Source organism: Wyeomyia smithii, chromosome 1 (genome assembly GCF_029784165.1).
Source record: "Wyeomyia smithii strain HCP4-BCI-WySm-NY-G18 chromosome 1, ASM2978416v1, whole genome shotgun sequence".
Lineage (NCBI taxonomy): Eukaryota > Metazoa > Arthropoda > Insecta > Diptera > Culicidae > Wyeomyia > Wyeomyia smithii.
This window is the reverse complement of record NC_073694.1, coordinates 37,806,631-37,824,888: the sequence shown is the minus strand read 5'-3', so window position 1 is coordinate 37,824,888 and position 18,258 is coordinate 37,806,631. Positions and strand designations below refer to the sequence as shown.

The 18,258-nt window shown below is 38.6% G+C and overlaps 1 protein-coding gene across 1 annotated transcript in view; it reads right to left on the bottom strand.

Annotated features, from left to right (window-relative positions):
* Window positions 1–18,258, bottom strand: part of LOC129716702 (uncharacterized) — a 125,971-nt gene that overhangs the window by 66,995 nt on the left and 40,718 nt on the right. Inside the window, exon 2 of the mRNA XM_055666536.1 lies at window positions 7,077–7,108. The gene's annotated coding sequence lies outside the window, so the exon portion shown is untranslated. The remainder of the gene's footprint in view (window positions 1–7,076; window positions 7,109–18,258) is intronic.

Genomic DNA, 18,258 nt, shown 5'->3' with positions numbered 1-18,258 from the left:
ATATATATATATATATATATATATATATATTTATATATATATATATATATATATATATATATATATATATATATATATATATATATATATATATATATATATATATATATATATATATATTTATACACTGGACCCAGGTTTGGCTTTAAGCAGGCAGGATAGCCTTCCGGAAGATCCAGAAATACCGTAATTGAGGTCAATTTTTAAAGTGATCCTAGAGCTTCCTAGTATTTTCGAAACTGCTTCTGTGGGATGGGACTAGGAACGAAATGATCTTTTGATCGAAAGGTGGTTCAAAGTGGCCACCAGATGGTTCACCGGAAGATCCGGAATTAGCGTAAAATGTCAATTTTCAAAAGTGTTCCTAAAGCTTCCTATTTTTGTTCGAAATTACTTCTAGAAGGAAAATGATTGGCCCCTGCCGATCTAGATTATGTAAAATCTCTTCTGTTACCAAATACATATACACTAGCGCCACGAAGTGACATAATTCCTAAACAAAAAGATCATCATTCTATAGTACTCAATCACTTGGACAACTCTGCTGAAGACATCTGTCCTAAGATAAGCGAGCTATAATGCTTCCTTCATGCTCAGACTGGACATGTACCACTATTGCTCTCAACGTTTCCGTTTGTCATTATTTTTCCCATAGAACAAAAGTGGTAAATGTTTTTCCATTGAAGTTTGAATAAGTTTCTCAACCACAACATGTTATGCTTTCATGTACCGTCTTTTGAAACCTTTCCAGCAATGATTTACTGCAGTTATGTTGGAAAAAATTGTTGAAAATAATTTACTATTTGAATGTTTTCGTTTATCGCGTCTCCTGAAAAATTTATTTAATGGCACATGTACCACTTTTGCTCTCAACGGCTCATATAGTGGAGAGCCTGAGAATAAACCCATGTTGAAGTCCTTTGACAACCCAATGGCTCGATTGATTCTACTAAGATTCAAACACCCGACCACCTGCTTATTAAAGCGGACTCTGTACCCTTGCAGCTACGAAGCTCCCAGCGGCAGGGATAAGGTGCATGTAGTTTTGACTGCTATGGACTCAATTTGCCTCGAGAATCTCCCACCGATTACAGAGTCGTGATCGTGACCTTCAGCTAAATTGTTTAGAAGATCAAGGGCTCTCAATAAGTGCAAATTGTGTAACGAAATACTTATAGACAATATGGCTATAGTTTTGAATATTTTAAACATAATTTATCTCATGAACCCAACTAGTTCAAAAGTTGTAGATTTCAGCTAAGTTGATTAGAAGATTCAGGGTTTCTGGTTGTTTTAAAGTTTGGTGATTTGAACTCAATTTATGTCGTGATTCCAACCACTTAAAAAGCAGCGCTCTTCAGTCAACTTGCTCGAAAAGATAAGGCTTTTGGTATATGGACAGTTTGGTGTAAAAGAAGACCACTACGTGGCGCTAGTTTGCGTTTAGTTATGAGTGTTTTGAACTGAATTTATCTTGAGAATCCAACAACTCAGAGTATTGTGGTATTTAACAGCTCAGCGATTAAAATTTCGAATCATGGAATAAGTTGAGGTTAAAATACGGAGATTTGCGTGCACACTGACTATCTGAACAACTTTGCTGAAGACCGTAACTTTCTAGGAATAGCATAAAGAATTGTGTGCACACTTGCGCTACGTAGCGGTAGTATTCCGCAGTGAACTGTCTACCATTCAGAAACCCTATCGCTTTTGAACAATTTTACTGAAGACCTCAACTTTCTATGTGTTCGAAAACATAAAATATCTGTTTATTGTAGGCGATGCTTAATTTTTAGGAAGGTGTTGCGATATTCAAACTGGGTGTTGCTGTACTCTGTGAAGAAATTTAAAACTGGCGAGTAGTTTATAAGATTTTAAATATTTATAATTCAAATTATTTAATGAAATTAATCCTTTAAATCAATACCTGTGAGTAGTGAAATTCTTAAACAATTTAAGTTTGACATTTTAAGGTAAAGTTAAAGCAAAACCCGGTTCTAAGCATCATTTGCATTTTTTTAAAACCTTGGTACCCTAGAAAGATAGTCTGCGTCAATATGACTCCTCGTTCTTAGTGACATTGCCCTCTTCTTTCTCAAATAGTGCGAAAACGTTCTCGTTTTCAAAATACTGAACTCTGGTACTTGTCATGTACCGATGTGTTAACACTGTAATAAACACACATTATTAAATTTCGAACAAAAACTTGCAAATTAAATGATTTAAAACTAATGCATCAATTCAAGTACACAATTTGCTCTCATGAAACTCGGTTTAATTTTTTTTTTGTGTTTGTTTCAATAAGATGTTCGAAAACCATTTTCATGTTCCGTTTCTCAATTCTATCTTAATACCGGGTTATTCAATTATCATTTTACTCATAACCGATCCCAAGCGAATAAAAAAGGGTAGATCAATCTTGAATATTCAAATTTTGTGAACTGTATAACTATGCATAAACGTTGCTAGCTGCTGCTTTTGTTACTATTGCGCGTGTTTGCGTGAATAAATAAACCCTACTTGGGTAAAAGGTCCGATCCACACCATTTGAATTCTTTGAATCGTACTAGTTTACAGTTCCAAGCGAAGTGTTTTCCTACCCCCGTGAAGAATTGAACAGTTCGTATCAGATTTTCACTTTTCTTGGTTTCACAGTAAACAGAATTATAGCCACGGCCTTATGTTGATGAATTAAGTTTGCAGCAGCTTTTGCATTCTACCCTTTCTAGATTTTATAAATTGCTTCCAATTTGTTAGTGTTTACAACAGAATATCGAGGTCTTGCTGCCCTGGCGATTGCTCCAAAGTAAACCCAGTCTCATGTTATATTCCAATATGGTTTTTGTCTAGCAGCTCATAAAGTTATTTTATTGCTAGTCTGCGGTTTTGGGTGCTACTGTTTGACGTGACAAATATTTTCACATGTAGGCGGCGCTTCGGTTCGTACGCCCTTCAAGTATCGAAAAGAACTAGCATCCAACGTGAATCACGAGAGTGCCGATTATAGGCAAACCAACCAGTTTTCCCGCATTCCAATTCACCTACAAAATTGTACATCGCAGTGCAAAATACCAACAATCGGAAAACAATAACCCCATACAGATAGCCAATGAACGATAGACTAGAAGAAAACGATAAACATCTGCTGATTGCAGCAGCGCATAGGTTTCGTTTCAGTTCCGAATTGGGCAACCTGCGGGAGATATCGATCATCGCAACGATGTATCTATGTAGACTCAATTCGCCGCTGAAAGGCGTGAGCATTGGGTGGAAAGAGCTTCCCATCGGCACCTTCGAAAGATGTGCAATCCATCATAATTCTCGTGAAAGCAAAAATTGGTTAGTTGTGCTTTTACAACTGCTGCACATGCTCACGTGGGTGGTCAGGGAAGGGGGAGGGAGCTGCTTGGACTGAATGGGTTAAACAAATGAGATTGGAAATGCAAAACGGGAAGAAAGCGTAGGAAAATCGTTTTTCTCCACTGCTCTGTGCCATGCCAGTACGCGTGTAACGCCCGAGCGCAACCGAACCGTATCGAAAATTTGAGCATCTGCAACTGGCGAAAAACTAGGCCGGTTCGATTCAAATTACTTCCTTTTGCCACAACCGAACTGAAGCTAAAGGGTTTGGCCGGTCGTCGCAAATTGTGTTGCCCGGGCTGGTTCGGCTCGGTGTGTGGCTTCGTGTGGCCGCAGCTCAAATCTAATGCCAGCAATTTTCGAGAGCGTTCAATCACCGGAACGTCTAGTGTGGGTCGCCGGTTGGCTGACTGGACCGAATGCTCGAGTCAGTCAGTTCGTCAGCCAGGTGCGATATCCGTATCATTTTGGTAGGAGCACCACGCCAGAATGCTAGCTAGCGGGGACTCGCCGGAGCGTAACCGCTCGAATGAAATCCTATATCGCGGCCTGTCGGGTGTGTATGGTTCGAAACGGTTATTGCAGCACAAGACTAAACAACCTGTGCCCGGTGTTGTTTGCGAACGGTTTCGAGTATGTTTCTAAATTCCTCTTTTGACTGACAGCTCCGTCGCGGTCTGCACAGATATTGCTGAGACGGTGAATGGACAATAAATGTAAGCATTAGGCACTGATTACAGGGCAGGGAGTGGTAAAATCAGAAATGAGTTCATTATGTCATCGCGTTTGCCAGTCATTGAGAGTGAGCTGGGAAATAAAGATAACTTGCGTAACAGTTACGGCGGCTATGAATGGTCCACTTTTGGAGAATACTGCATCCTGTCGTGGGTCACGGAGTAATTATTTGCGACTTCGTGAATTCTTTGACAGAGGAAATTTATACGGGTTGAACATTCAGCTGAAAATAACCCAAATTAAAAAGTTTAACCTCAATAATGTCCAAGCGTTTCTCTCGGCGAATGTTAAGCTGTTGCTAATGAGACGGGAAAAGAGTGGACTAGAAAAGTTAGTTTCGTTACTTTTGAGTTTGCCAAGTGGGGGCTTCTGAGTGGATGAAACTTGCTTAGAAACATTCTCCGGGGAGAGCAGAGCTCAGAGGCTAATTAGGTACCGTAGAAGGTTGGCGAAAAGAGAGGTCACGAATTTCTTGAGAGCTGCCTTTAAACCTGCCTGGGCTTCTCGGGGTGTCTTTTGATTTCAGTTCAAGATTAGTTTTCGTAGCATCAGGGTAGCCGATATAAGATAAGCGTACGGTTTCCGCTGTAAACTGAGTAAACTAAATTAATTGGTCCCCACGCTCTAGAAGCGATTTGCATCGCTCGTAATTATAATAACTGGTAGTGATTGTGTTGTGTGATGTAGCCATGAGCGAAAGACGAAGAAGTGACGATCGCATAAATTCTGCAATCTATCCATCGTAATGCTTCAGCTTAACAACCCATCGGTGCTGCTGGCGTGAACCAATCTTGCATCGATTTATGCAGCAATGCTGTTGAGGGATTCCATGCCCATTCAAGCATTCGTTGGTGACATCCTCTCAGATTATATTTAATTTTTTTAAATGATTCATTCAATATTCTAAAATTTATCAAAAAAATCAAACATATTCCAAACAAGCTCGGAGCAAACTGTCCCTCTGTCCCATTGAACTTCTAGACTCAAAACATAAAAAGTTACCGTACGGCTCCACGGGGGAGTTCTGCGTGAAAATCCTCTGAATTAGAATCTCCGGAGGAAACGTTCGCTTTCTGCTGAGCTTGTTAATTTTTCAAAAAATAACAAGATGTCACCGGCTTTCTAATACTGTCGTCGCACCTCGGAGGTCTTTCTTTGCCGAGTTCGGCAGAGTGAGCATTTCTTGCATACCACCGGTCCTGCTGTCAGCAGTCAGTTCGTCGGGTTGCCGAAACGAAGGTACTGAGCTGGAATTTCTTTCCTTTTTCTTTCTGCGCACTGAACTGCTGCTGACAGATTAAACAAATTGGATAGAAATTTGTGCGAGGTCGTCAACATCGCTGACATCAGCTCCATTTGCCTCCCTCGGTATGCCCCATAGCGACGGGAGGAAGATTGGAGCAGAGTTGGTAGCTTTTTCGCTGTTCTTCCTTCGTGCTGCAGAGAAATTGTTGTTGTAGACAGTTTCCAATTTGATTAAAATTTACATCAGTTACAGATCATTCGCTCTGTCGGCGCGACGTGGCGGCAGCGATGGCAACGGTGCCATCTGCGACACCTTCTCTGCCCACCATTCAGGCCGAGAAATTGCATTGAACGGTAGCGGCAAAGAACACTGTCTATATTCTACCATACTATCTACCATTTATCGGAAGGATTGTATGCGGATCCGGCGAGCCGAGGTAATCGAATTTTCATCATCGGTCGGTTCGATGAAGCGGAAAGTCGAGAACCGCGGTGTGTTTATTCGGGGCAAATCCGCTCAACGATTTGTTCGGTTCTATCCCTATGCGAATCTTTGTCGTTGTCGTCGGCTACAGTGTGGGAGGAGGCGAATCCGTGTGTTCTGAGTAGTCATCGCCTAGTTCTTTTTTTTGCTCTCGACGATATTGCGGCTAGTACGGTACAGATGAAAGCAGCCGAGGCAACGTACGGTGGCGATGTCTGCCACAATGTTTTACCTGAAAGTGGGAATAGCGATAGCTTTTGGAATCGAAGCTCGATAAATTTTTCCGATAAGAAGGTCGTTTTTTTCTGTGGCAATAAAAAGCTGTCTGACAAGTTTTACTCCGGACACCGTTGATATCCGAAATGGTGTGAAACGGAAAATTGGAAGCGAATTTCGATTGCATCAACGTTGGGATAAAGGTAAACGTTGACGTGCGAGAACGGTCTTTTCTTATCTATCTTCATGAATACCTGGGATGCAAAAAAAACTGTTCATTATTCTTGACATGGCCATGGAAATAGGTCAGCCGCCTGGATAACGATCGGTAGAAAATTGAACTAAAATTTTGGTTTTCGCCTAATAACATTATTCACTGAAATGCATTCAAACCACTATTCTACTCCCCATCAGAGGATGCAGTTTGAAAAACTCACAATCCCTCTAAACGCTTCTGCCAGAAGGTTAACCATGGTACATTCAGTCAAAAGCGGATTGTCATCGATCTAATTCCAGCATAAGCATCGTTTGCCCTGAAGTGTAGTAAAAATTGATTTTCAGCACCATCGAAACGTGGTCCGAAAAGTGAATACCGTGCTCGATTCGTTTGATCCTGTGAATAAATATCCGAATGTCGTTCGTCACGGCTCACTGTCGAACGCTCAAATTAATCCCACTGCCGCCGCCCTTAGCGACGGATGAAATTCGATTAATAGGAACCGGCGGCTTTCGGTTGCGAATCCACTACTGCGATGGTACTGATGGATTCGTTGCTATCCAAGCTGTACCATATAAATAGCTGCCGGAGAATACAATTAGACCCATCAGTCAGTTCACGTACGTGGAACGCTTCCCGAATGTCATTCACGCTCGCTGTACAAAGCACCTCTGATGTAATCAAGTAACGTTCCTTTTCCGATGAATAGCATGGGTTCGATTGCGAAAGGACTCCAGCATCCGTAAATGGATGCTTTTCGTTTTGCTAAAGTACATATCGGATACTTTATTCTGGCATTACGTTATTCCTCCGACTTACCAATAAGAGGGCTGATGATTGTAACGATAGACCTGAAAACAAGAACAAGAGAAAAAAATTAATCTTCTATTAATGTTTTTTTTTCTTGAGTCATTATCAATAAGGCATTCTGGTAGCAAGCAGAGGCTTAAAGCTAACAATGAATTTCATGTCGCTCTCCGGCGCATGCAAACACCGCCGACTCCAGCTTCGGCGGCTATAAAATAAACAACATATAAATTTCACAGCATCCATATAAATCAGCACGATCTCGTGCTGTCCATGTGTGTGCGTTTGGGTGGTTGGTTCACTAGCTGGCTGGTGCTGCCGCCGTTCCGTTCTGGAGAAAGCGAACCACCCACCCGCAGTGCGTTAGTGGTGTAATAAACGCGGCTTGGAAACATCCGCAACGATCTACGCTTTTGTTGGGAGCTATTTGCGTACGTGCCGCTGATAATACGCCTGGAAAAGACAGAGAGCCTGCGGAGATCAACATCACCGGCGGCTGGAGGCACATAAACCATACTACTTCAAGTGGCGATGATGTTGTCAAATGTGCTTCTTTTAGAATATTTTAATGAAATGAGAGAGAAAAAAACCCTCTATCTTTTCGTTGTATTTTTAAAAGAAATTATATTTCGCTGAATGAGAGAATGTGAAGCGTGACGATAAGATAAGGTCAAACGAGGGGACTGCACGTCTGAGTAATGCAGTGTTTTTAATAGATTAATTTTGGTATTCGTCTGAGCTAAGATAGGTCTCATGGTTAGAGATTGTGTGTTATTGTGTGGCGAAATATTTACATCGGTAACCCTCTTTCTGTGGAAAGATATAACTTTTCGCTTGAAAAAAATAATCTTCAAATTACTCATCAAATGCAAGCACCAAGCGTCGTTTTTTCGCCTGTTCAAATGCTTCAGTGGCAAAAGGAAGGGTTTTCTGCATCGCATCGTAACGGGTGATGAAAAATAAATTCACCACTGCGACACAAAGAAAAGAAGGTCATGGCAACTGCCCAGTCATCCCTCTACGTCGTCGCCTTGCCCGAATATACACGCTGCGAATGATATGCTCTGTGATTGGCGATTCGATGTTATTTCGGCGATGCGTGTTATTTCGTATGAGCTGTTGAAGCCGAACGAAACTATCACTAAGGAGTAGTATTGACTGTTTTTTAATGCAAATAAGTCAAGCAAACGGCCACGAAAAGAGCAGAGATACAAAAAAGTGATTTTACTGCATGACAACGCTCGGTCTCATACTGCCAAAGTCGTCAAAACTCACATAGAAACGCTCAAATGGGATGTTTTACCTCGCCCGCTATGTTCTCCAAATAGTAAGTCGTCCGATGATTACTCGTTCCATTCAATAATCTGACTGTTCAGCAGTTTTGTTCATTTTAGGACATTGAAAGCTGGCTTTATTCGTGAATAGCCTTAAAAACAGTTTTACCGTAGATTTTCCATCCTTTTCGAATTTTATAAGCTATTTTTATTTCACTATTTTTAAATTATTTCCGGAGTATGTAAAAACCTGATCTGAAATCGATTGCTGTGAACTTGAAAAAAAAAAGTCAAATATCGCCAATGAAACAATTTTACAGAAAATAGGGCAACCATTTTAATCAACAATTTTGCCTAGCTGAACCTATGCACAGATATTTTTATGGGATAGAGATGTCGTTTTTGCTCATGTGTAAATGGTATTGATGATTACAAATAGTTTGAGTAAGAACGGATTGTTTGATTGGTGTGACGTCTGTAGCAAAGGTGTAGACAATTATTGCATATTTCTGTAAAAAATATACACTGTACATAAATAAAAATAAAAATGGCTTATTATTTGAAACCTTATTTTTTATTAAAAATACGAAAGGTTAGCTAAAATATTGTTGTCGGATCATAAAGGAATGACACGAAAATTGAAATTTTTCTTAATGGAAGCAGTGAATTTTTCAAAATCAGAACGGTTTTTTATTGGTATGATGTCTTTGGCAACTGTCTAGAACAGTAACTTGGTCTTACAAAAAAAAAATAAACAATCGTAAGACAAAAAAAATTAAGAATGAAAAACAAAAACATTTTAATTAAATATTTTAAAAGCCGCTTTTTCAAAATATGATTAAATTGCCTAAAACTGTAAATGCAGCGGGCCTCCCTAGTCCTAGGCTTTTTTTGCTCGTCATCTTCCACCGCAGCGTTCGATTATAAAAATCCAAAGTTTTGGGTCAATCGGACAACCCCCTGCCAATGGCGCTAGTATATGTTAGGCAGTATTTTTAAAGGTTTTTAAATTCTCAATCGAATGACATCAACAGATTTTTCTTACAGTGTTGCCAGTATTGATACTTTTGCGTTTAAAAACTAAAGTTATGTTTTTTCAAAAAAATCCATTTTTTTCTCAATTTCTTAACTCTGATTGTGTTCAGCGGGAAGTTTTTCATAAGAATGCAATCATTTTCGATGCAATCAAGTATCTAACTTTTTTATCTTTGTAGATAGAAGAAAAATTTGTTATACAATGTTATAGCTCCATTAATTTTAAGTAACTTTGTAAAATCAAGTTTTTCTCTATCTTTGAAAACAACCGATTTATATTGAAAAACCATTTTTTACGCTCTAACATTTTTATTTCAAGTTTCATCTCAAAACTGTCTTTGAACGACTTTTAGAGCTTTTTAAGAGAAATAATTTGCAATGCTGACATCGTAAATATCTCAATTTAGCTCAAAGTTATTAATATTTTTTTATAAAAAAATACGCGTTTTTCAATTGTATGTCATTCATTTTGGGGCAAACATAAAAAATATCTCTTGGTCTCATTTTGAAGGGCATACTTGACTCTATAAATGGAGGAACTTTAAGAGATATGTTATTTTTTGAATTTGAGTAAATTCAATTTAAAAACAAGCCGAAAATTTCAATAATTTTATACATTATGCATATAAAAGCACCCAGATTTATTTTTTGGTATTTTTTCTTATAACTAGACGTAATTACCTTTAATTTGACCCAAAAAGATCGAAAATCGATCAACTGGTTCAAAAGTTAGGATTTTTTTTAAAATTAAATGCATCGAACACAGTCGTTTTTTATGGTCACCCTATTTCGGAGCTGGTCGCCTTAACAACCCAACGAATGTTCGATGATTGCATCGAAAATGTTGGTCACCCTAATTTTTGATAATTTTTCAATGAGCGCTTTATCATATGTAACAACTTTGTAGAAGAAAGTTTTTCTCTAAAATGTTGCTAAAGAGCTCTAGACCCAAATTTTCGCCTAAATTCGGTTTCTGGACCATTGTGCATTGTGCATTATCTATAGCTCTTACTATCTCTGAAATATGATGTTTTTTTGTATATGGGAAATGATGCTTTGTCAAAAATTGAAAAATTGAGTGCCCCACAATTAGTGGAGGTTGTCTGGTTCTCTCAAAACTTGGTTTTTAGTTTTGACCTGATAGAAGTAATTGTGTTCATTTTATAGTGGAACGGAGAGGGGCGTTGCATTCAATTTTCTTTTTGTTTTGAAATCCAATTTTTTCAGTGCTGTATTTTTTTCAATATTTTTAAAGTAAAATTCGAATAATTTTCTTGTCATCTCTTAACAACTTTTCTCTGTTTCCCGTTATTATTCAGATCAGCGCTGCAAACTTTCTCTGTCGTGAAAGGATTTTCAGTTGAAATTGAAATCTTTGAATTTCAACTTACAACGAACGAGCTGAAAATGAAAGGAATTTTCAGCTACAATCAGTTGACAGTGAAAGCAGCATTCCTGGGTTTCGTACACGCTGTGTTGTTTTAGCGATGATTAAGCGGTTGAGAATGTAGATGCTTATATAGTTCATCGACTTCATGCAAGGAATTGGCTCAAATCAAATCGGACATCTCTTTTCTTTCAATGACCGGACTTTCACTGAAAATTGACACCGCTGACGCTTAATGGTCGTTTCAACTTGAGACAGTGAAAATTCGGTTTTTGTCACTTTCGTTTGCAGTGTCGAAAATTTGCAGCACTGATTCAGATATATCGGTTTATAACAAAAGGTTTGAAAACTTAAGACCTTTTTGACATATTAGTCCAGATAAATTTTACCAACCTGGTAAGTTTCTCCTCAGAGAAACACACTAACGGCAAAGCGTCGAACTTGCTTGAAGAGAGCAGCGAATCGTGTGTATTAAGTAGCTGGCAAAAAAAAAAACCGCGGTTGAATCTGAAAGTAGTGTGAGCTTTTTTCACAATAACTAAACAGCGGAGCTCACTGCAGTGCATTTACTTTGTGTTTTTTGAGCATACATATCAAAAGAAGGGAGCATCCAGGTAGGAAAGTAGATTGCGTTGTTTGCTTTGTATCTCCCGTCATGCATGTTTGCTCTTCAAATGCTATCGAATTTATCTCAGCAGTAATCACTGTGGTGTACTTCTGTGTGACTCACCACTCTTGTTCCGCTCAGCTATGGCGTGAGCAGCATGTGTATTATTTTTCTGCGAGCAGCAGAAACACAGCACAAAACAGAATAAAGAAGTTTGGTGCACAAAATTGCTTTACGAAGCTCATGCTGCGTAAGAGGTAAGCGGTGAATATTCACTCTGCTTTTCCCCCTTACTAAGGAGAATAACAAGCTTGTTACCAGCCCAATTATTATGAACCATGGTTTGTTACTACTCGTGTTTTTACTTGTAATTTTGTAATGATTTGGATTCCTGCCTTTGGGACTTCCTAGTATTTGACTTTTTGAATTTTTGAGACTTTTTCACTGTTGGACTCTATAACTATTTGTATTTTTTTTATCTTTTGATAATGTAATTTTTTAACAGTTAACAATTTTATCTTCTTGAATTTTTTAGCTTCTAATCCATTTTGACTCATTGACATTTTTTTTTTACTTTTTTGCTCCTTGTGATTTTTACTCTCCGATGATTGGAAGCTTTAACTTTTCAATTTTCACACTTAAAAACTTTATAACATTGTGGCATTTTGATTTGTTAATGTTTTGACTTTCTATTTTTTTTCTATTTATCTAATTCACATTTTGACATTAGGATTTCAGCCTATTGACTTTGAGTGTTTTTTTTTCTCTAAAATTTTTGTCGTTTTGAAATTTGTTGAATGACTTTTTACCATTTTCGCCATTAAATTTTTCACCGTTTTGAATTTTGGATTTTTCACTTTTATTTTTTTCTATTTTTCGACTTTTTTACTTTCTGACCCTTTCGATTTATCAACTTTTTCACTTATCACGTTTTGATTATTTGACTTTTTGAATCTTTGATATTTTGTTTACTCTTGACTTTAAACTTTTCTACTTCTAAATTTTTAGACTTGTTAACTCTTTGTGTTTTTTAACTCCTTGGGGGCCATCCACAAATTACGTCAGGGTTTATGGGGGAGGGGGGTATCCAAAATTCTTACGAATGCTTACGAAGGGGGAGAGTGGGACTCAAGAGAATCTTACGTAAGATTGAAAACTTTTAAAAAACTAAACAAAATTAACAAAACTAAAAAAAATTTAAATCAGGTAAATTTTTACTCGCTCTGATTCTAACAGCTGAACCTTGACAAAGCAGTGAATTCACCGTCGCTGAATTATTTCGTACTTTACTTCATTTCTACTTGACCTTAAATTCAATTAAATTCAACATGATATTAACTGAATTAAGTTGTTTTGTTTTTATCCTCTACGAATACGCTTTATGTAAAACAAATGTTTTATCTTCGAAAATATTTTTTTTTCTTGAAGAACAAATTTTACGTAAGATTCATGGGGGTGAGGGGGGTAATGCAAAATCTTACTAAGCCTTATTATGGGGGAGGGGGGTCGAAAATTTCGAAAAAAGTCCTTGCATAATTTATGAATGACGCCTTGGGCTTTTTATATTTAATTTTTTTATTTCTACCTAATTTTGCTTGTTGGTTGAACGACTTAATATCTTTTTGCTTCTAAACCTATTGAGTTTTAGATTTTATACTCTTATCATTTTTCCTTGCAAGGTTTTGACTTTTCAACTCACTCATTTTTTTAATTTCGTTTTTTTACTATTTTTGTGGCTTTCAGAGTTTCAGTCGTTTTTTTACTCATTTTAATTTTTTTCTTACTTTTTTGTTATTTGACTGTTCTGCATTCAAATTATTTGATATTTTTACTTGTGGATTTTGTAACGTCTTGACGTTTTTACTCTTCGATAATTGTTTTTATGTTCTTTTAAATTATAAAGTTTATGACTTTTAGATCTTCGTACTTATTTAACTTTTACCTTAATGACATTATGAACTATTACTCTTTGAACTTTTGACTTTATGACTTTTATCTTTTAATGTTTTTGGATTTTTTGACTTGCAGACTACTTTTTTGTTTCGACTTTTTGGCCCGGTTTATGATTTATTTACTTTTCGATTTTTAACTATTTGTCTTTTGCATTTTTTAACGATTCAATTTTCTGCTCGATTTTCTAAATTTTAAAACCTTTGATTTTTGAGGCTCAATTTTTTTTTATTTTGGATTTTGACATGTAGACATCTAGACTTATAGACATTTTTCACATTTTGACTACTTGATCTTTTGACTTTTTAACTTTTGAACATTTAGACGTTTTGATATTTGAACTTGATGACTTTAAATTTTTTTGATATTCTTTTCGATTGTTTTACTCTTAGATTTTTTAAATTCATTGATGCTTAGACTTTTTTCTTTTTCAGCCCAGGTACTACATTCCTTCTGGAATTGGACCTTCTGTCTATTCGACATAAACTTCGCAGTTTTCATGCAGATTTCCAAGTTCACGCGTGTATTACTCAATTGTTGGAATTTTGTCGCGGTTTTCTCCTGAAAAGTTGGCATAACACGGTTTTTTTTTCCTTCAAAAGGATCAATGAGCCTGAATGTGATGTACAAATAGTTATGATTGGTCATATTTAATTATTTATTTTATTCAGCTGTGAATAGCATCCTACAAAAAGTTGAACGTAACCATCGCCTACGGTTATTTGTATGTTGGCATTTGGACTCCGCTTAATCAAAGCGTTCCCCACAAGATCAGCTCGAATAACCGCTGCTCAACGTCCCTCTGTCACCCCGGGAAGGATAACACGATTTACATGAATGAAACATGCAAACGAAACGAAAACAAATTTAAATTGATACGTTGACACAAGCGGCTACAAAAAGCCCAGACATGTTTTTCGGGCAAATCTAAAAGAAAATGCATTTCCGATAAAAACTGGTGGACACTTTCAAGTAGGTCAAGCAGATGGGTTCGCTTTTTGGTGATCAATTTGGTGTATGTGTCCATTTTTCACTAAGGTGCTCTGGGATACGCTGAGGAGGGTCGACACGCGAAGGGTACTAGTAATGGATGACAGGAAGCTTTGTCGTATATTGTATCGACAGGCGAAAAAAATGTATCTATCGGAAAAGTCGGGTTTTTGCCTTCCATGAATGTTATGCAGTGGAAATGTTTCGCTTTTACAAAACGACTTTTTACTCTTGTTCATTGAGCTGCTTTCATCATTCATTTCTAGCACGGAGTTAAATTAGGTCAGTTTTTTTCGCAAGCATAGGAATGAATATAAATAATGTAGTTTTCATCTGGGCTTAAAAAAATGTAGAGATGTCTAAGAATTTTTCACGTGTAGCGGGCGCTCCGACAACGACTTTCGTAATTATTGCGTTCGAGTTTAATTACTGGCTTATACCGAGTATGCATCCGCGTCGAATTAATCCGATGGGTCGACAGCACAGCATGCGACGTCGATGCTGCTGATGCCGGTGCAATGGCGAAAGCCATAAATCATCGATGCTCCGTCATGCAAGCGGAAAGTGGACTTAATGTCATCAATCCATTGTTGACACAATTTTCCAACTGTAATCCTTCATACACGGAGACTTGCAGTGTGTGTCTCATACCCACACTACTGCATCGTGTCGTGGGTCGGCCGGTTCATTGTTTATTCATTGGTTCATGAAAAAAATACTCGTAAACACATGAACCCTAGTCGGGATGCCGGGAACTTTACGGCGAAACGTGACATTTTAGCCGCACTATCATCAAGCGTTCGCTCTCCCGTGGGTCTCATGTGAACTCTTGCCCTCATACTAGTTGGTAGGTAATTGTATTACTGATGATTTACGACATCGACTGTCACTCGGTATACCGCAACCACTAATTTACTGTCTGCTCACGTCTACCAACCCAAATGCGAAAAAAACGCGATAGATGGAGCGTGACAGATATTAGAGGTAGCCCGAGTTTCGTAGAACCTTTCGGCACACTCTATCGCTATTTCTCAGCTTATGTGGATTTATTAACCATTTCAATTAGACACGCTAGCGCTTCTAGAGGATAATTAAGTTAATACAGTGCCTGGTGCGGTTGTGGTGCGTCGAAATTCCGCTGCGGGATATCATTGGCGCGGGGTAGTTTTCAAGCTACTACCACGCACCACGTTCGGATCGCAGCGGGAAGTGCTCCCAATCGAGAGTGAACCTTCAGCGGTGAAACGTGAACCCATCTGTTTACCGGAAGGCTGGCATTAATCGAGCGTTGAGTACAATTTTTCAAAATTGGGCGCCGAAGCGTGTATATTTTCGCCGAATCAATGTTGGATGAAGCGAATCGGCGCAAAACCGTGCAAGTAGAGTGGGCCAATAGATACGGATAGATTTTCCGTTTGCCGCTCGATCCGCATCTGGCTGGCAATTACAGGTGTAAGTATACAAAACAGCTAGATGATGGGTATTTTAGTTTCATTAGTCAAAAACCGTCGCACGGTAGGTCTGAGCTGCCGGTTTTGGTTTTAATTCAATTTTAGCATACTGTCTACATGAAATAAGTAATTCGATAAAACTTTACATATTTTGGTAATTATCAAAATAATAACTCAAACTTTGAACTAAACACCTACTGGCAGCACTGAACAGTAGGTTATCCATTCCCGTATTAATGAACTGCACTGCGGCTTGGCGTTATTGCTGCGGGAATTAGTATTGGCTTTTGGTACTAAATGTTCCTATTGTGTCAAAATCTGCCTGCCAACCACAGAATTTACATTTCGCGAGCGGTCGGTTATTAGATGGGAGGAATGGGTTGAACGCGATATTGATTAGCCTCAAAATAGCGCTTCCAGGCGGGGTCCACCAGGCGGGAGACCGAAACCTGCAGCTGTCCTACCGAAAAGTACTAACCGTTCTTAATCGTCCTACATGACCGTTACCGCGTGCGTGTGAGTGTGGTTGCTGCCTGATGGGGTTCTAATTAATTAGCTTTACCACCCCCCAGCAGTAGTCAGATAATTTTCCGCCATTCCGGCGCAGTGATTGAATTTGTGCCGGTTTGATCCTCACCGGGGGATGCCAGTGACAGATGAATGCCGTTGAATTTGACTTATCCGTCCTTAAGCAAACATTCGATTTTTGTTTCGGATTGACAGCCAACCTGCTGGTTTCAAAGTGCTGTCTCGTTGGTCTCTCATTTTAGATTGACAGATATCAATCAGACTTTTGTGATTTCTTTTTGCAGACATAAAAATCATTGGGAATCAGACTGGAAAACAGATTGTTACATAACTTCATTTATACAAAATAATGTCGTTCGTCTGCTTCCAGCTGTAGCAAAAACCAGACAGAAAGCATATAATTCGTACCACCGCTTTTTGCAGCAGATTTTGAGGGGGCAAAGTTCAATTTTCTGTTGCTAGTACGTGTAGTGAATGTACAAAGATGGGGAAACAGAATGTGGTAATTAAAATGTACAAACTCCGCAAGCAGACATGTCAAGTACCTACAAGCTCTACAGAGGTTTACATACACGAAGCAACTGCCTTTCCGATGCAGGAGTAAGGGCAGCGGTACTGCAGTTATTTTAACGTAGATTTTACTGCGCCTCCGAACGGCGCGGCGGTGTGCTGTTATTGTCTGAAATCGACAGCCATGCACCCAAATGCGTACGTAAATGTCAGATGCATACAGACAAACGCGTTCGCAGATTCGCGGATTGCGGTACACCGATAAGATGAAAGCGTTCTGATTTAGTGCTACAATCAGATACACGCACGCAGCCGGCTGTAAGCGGTACACATTTGTTGAATCTATTCGGTTCCAAGCTCGGCATGCGAGAGAAATACACATTCCGAACACCGGCATTCGCATTTCCCAGACTAACCAGAGACAGACTCAATTAAACGTGTTTTCGGTAAAATGGTTCGGCTAGATCCGCACTGTCTGCCACCATGGATGGGGGAAGCATTCGTCGGGTGGCATCGTCGGTGTGTCGGATTGATGGGATTATTAAACGCGACGAGGCGAAAGTTTGGGAAAAGTCTGCAGCGGATGTTTGCGATTGTTGTTATGCTGCCGAAGAGATGTGAAATCAGCTCCGCTTTACAATTGGAGCAACATTGAAAATTTTCTGCACGGCCGGAAAGTAAACGTAAATGGGGGGCGGGTCAAATTTGGTTAGCTGTAAGTTTGGATTCAGTTTTGTTCCGGCATTTTTTTTTGTTTCGGAAAGATCATCGTGCTCAGGTAGAGAAAAAGGTTCGACTTTTGTTGTCCCAATGGTGAATCAAATTATTAATAATTCTGGGTTTATTTTTTCGAGGGAAGTGATTTCGATGCAGTGCGTGTGCTTTGAAATCTCTGAAGAAACTCAGGAACCGGAATCGCCAGCTTAGTTTCTATGCCCTAGCCCAAAGGTCTTAACGAACAGGTATGGAAACACAAAAAAAAACAATTCTCGACAAATGTGAAAACAATTTTTTTTTGCCCCAAAGTTCAAAATAGTTGCCCTGAAAAGTTTATAGCGTTTCAACCGTTTTTTTTAATGAATTTTAGTGCTTCTTAGTTTGGTTAGAAGTGCATCGAAAAGCCTCAGAGTAATTGCTCACCGGGCTTGTCGCTTCTACGTTGGCTTACGGGGAAACTTACTTAAGTCTCTGGAAAAGTCATCCCTGCTAGAAGCGCCAAAATTCACAGGAATGGTTTAAAAGCTAAAATCTTTCATTATTTTTTTAGTTTGAGCACTTGGACAAAACCTTTGATCACCAATGTAATCAAACAATCAACAAGAGGAAGAAAAAGATTCAGCTTAGCAAACAGTAGTTAGGGCAAAGTATGAAACCCATCGATCAATCTACAGAAAAGATTGGGTACAGAGGTAAAAGTTGAAAATACCACAGGGAAAACAATTTGAAAACAAAGAACGGAAAT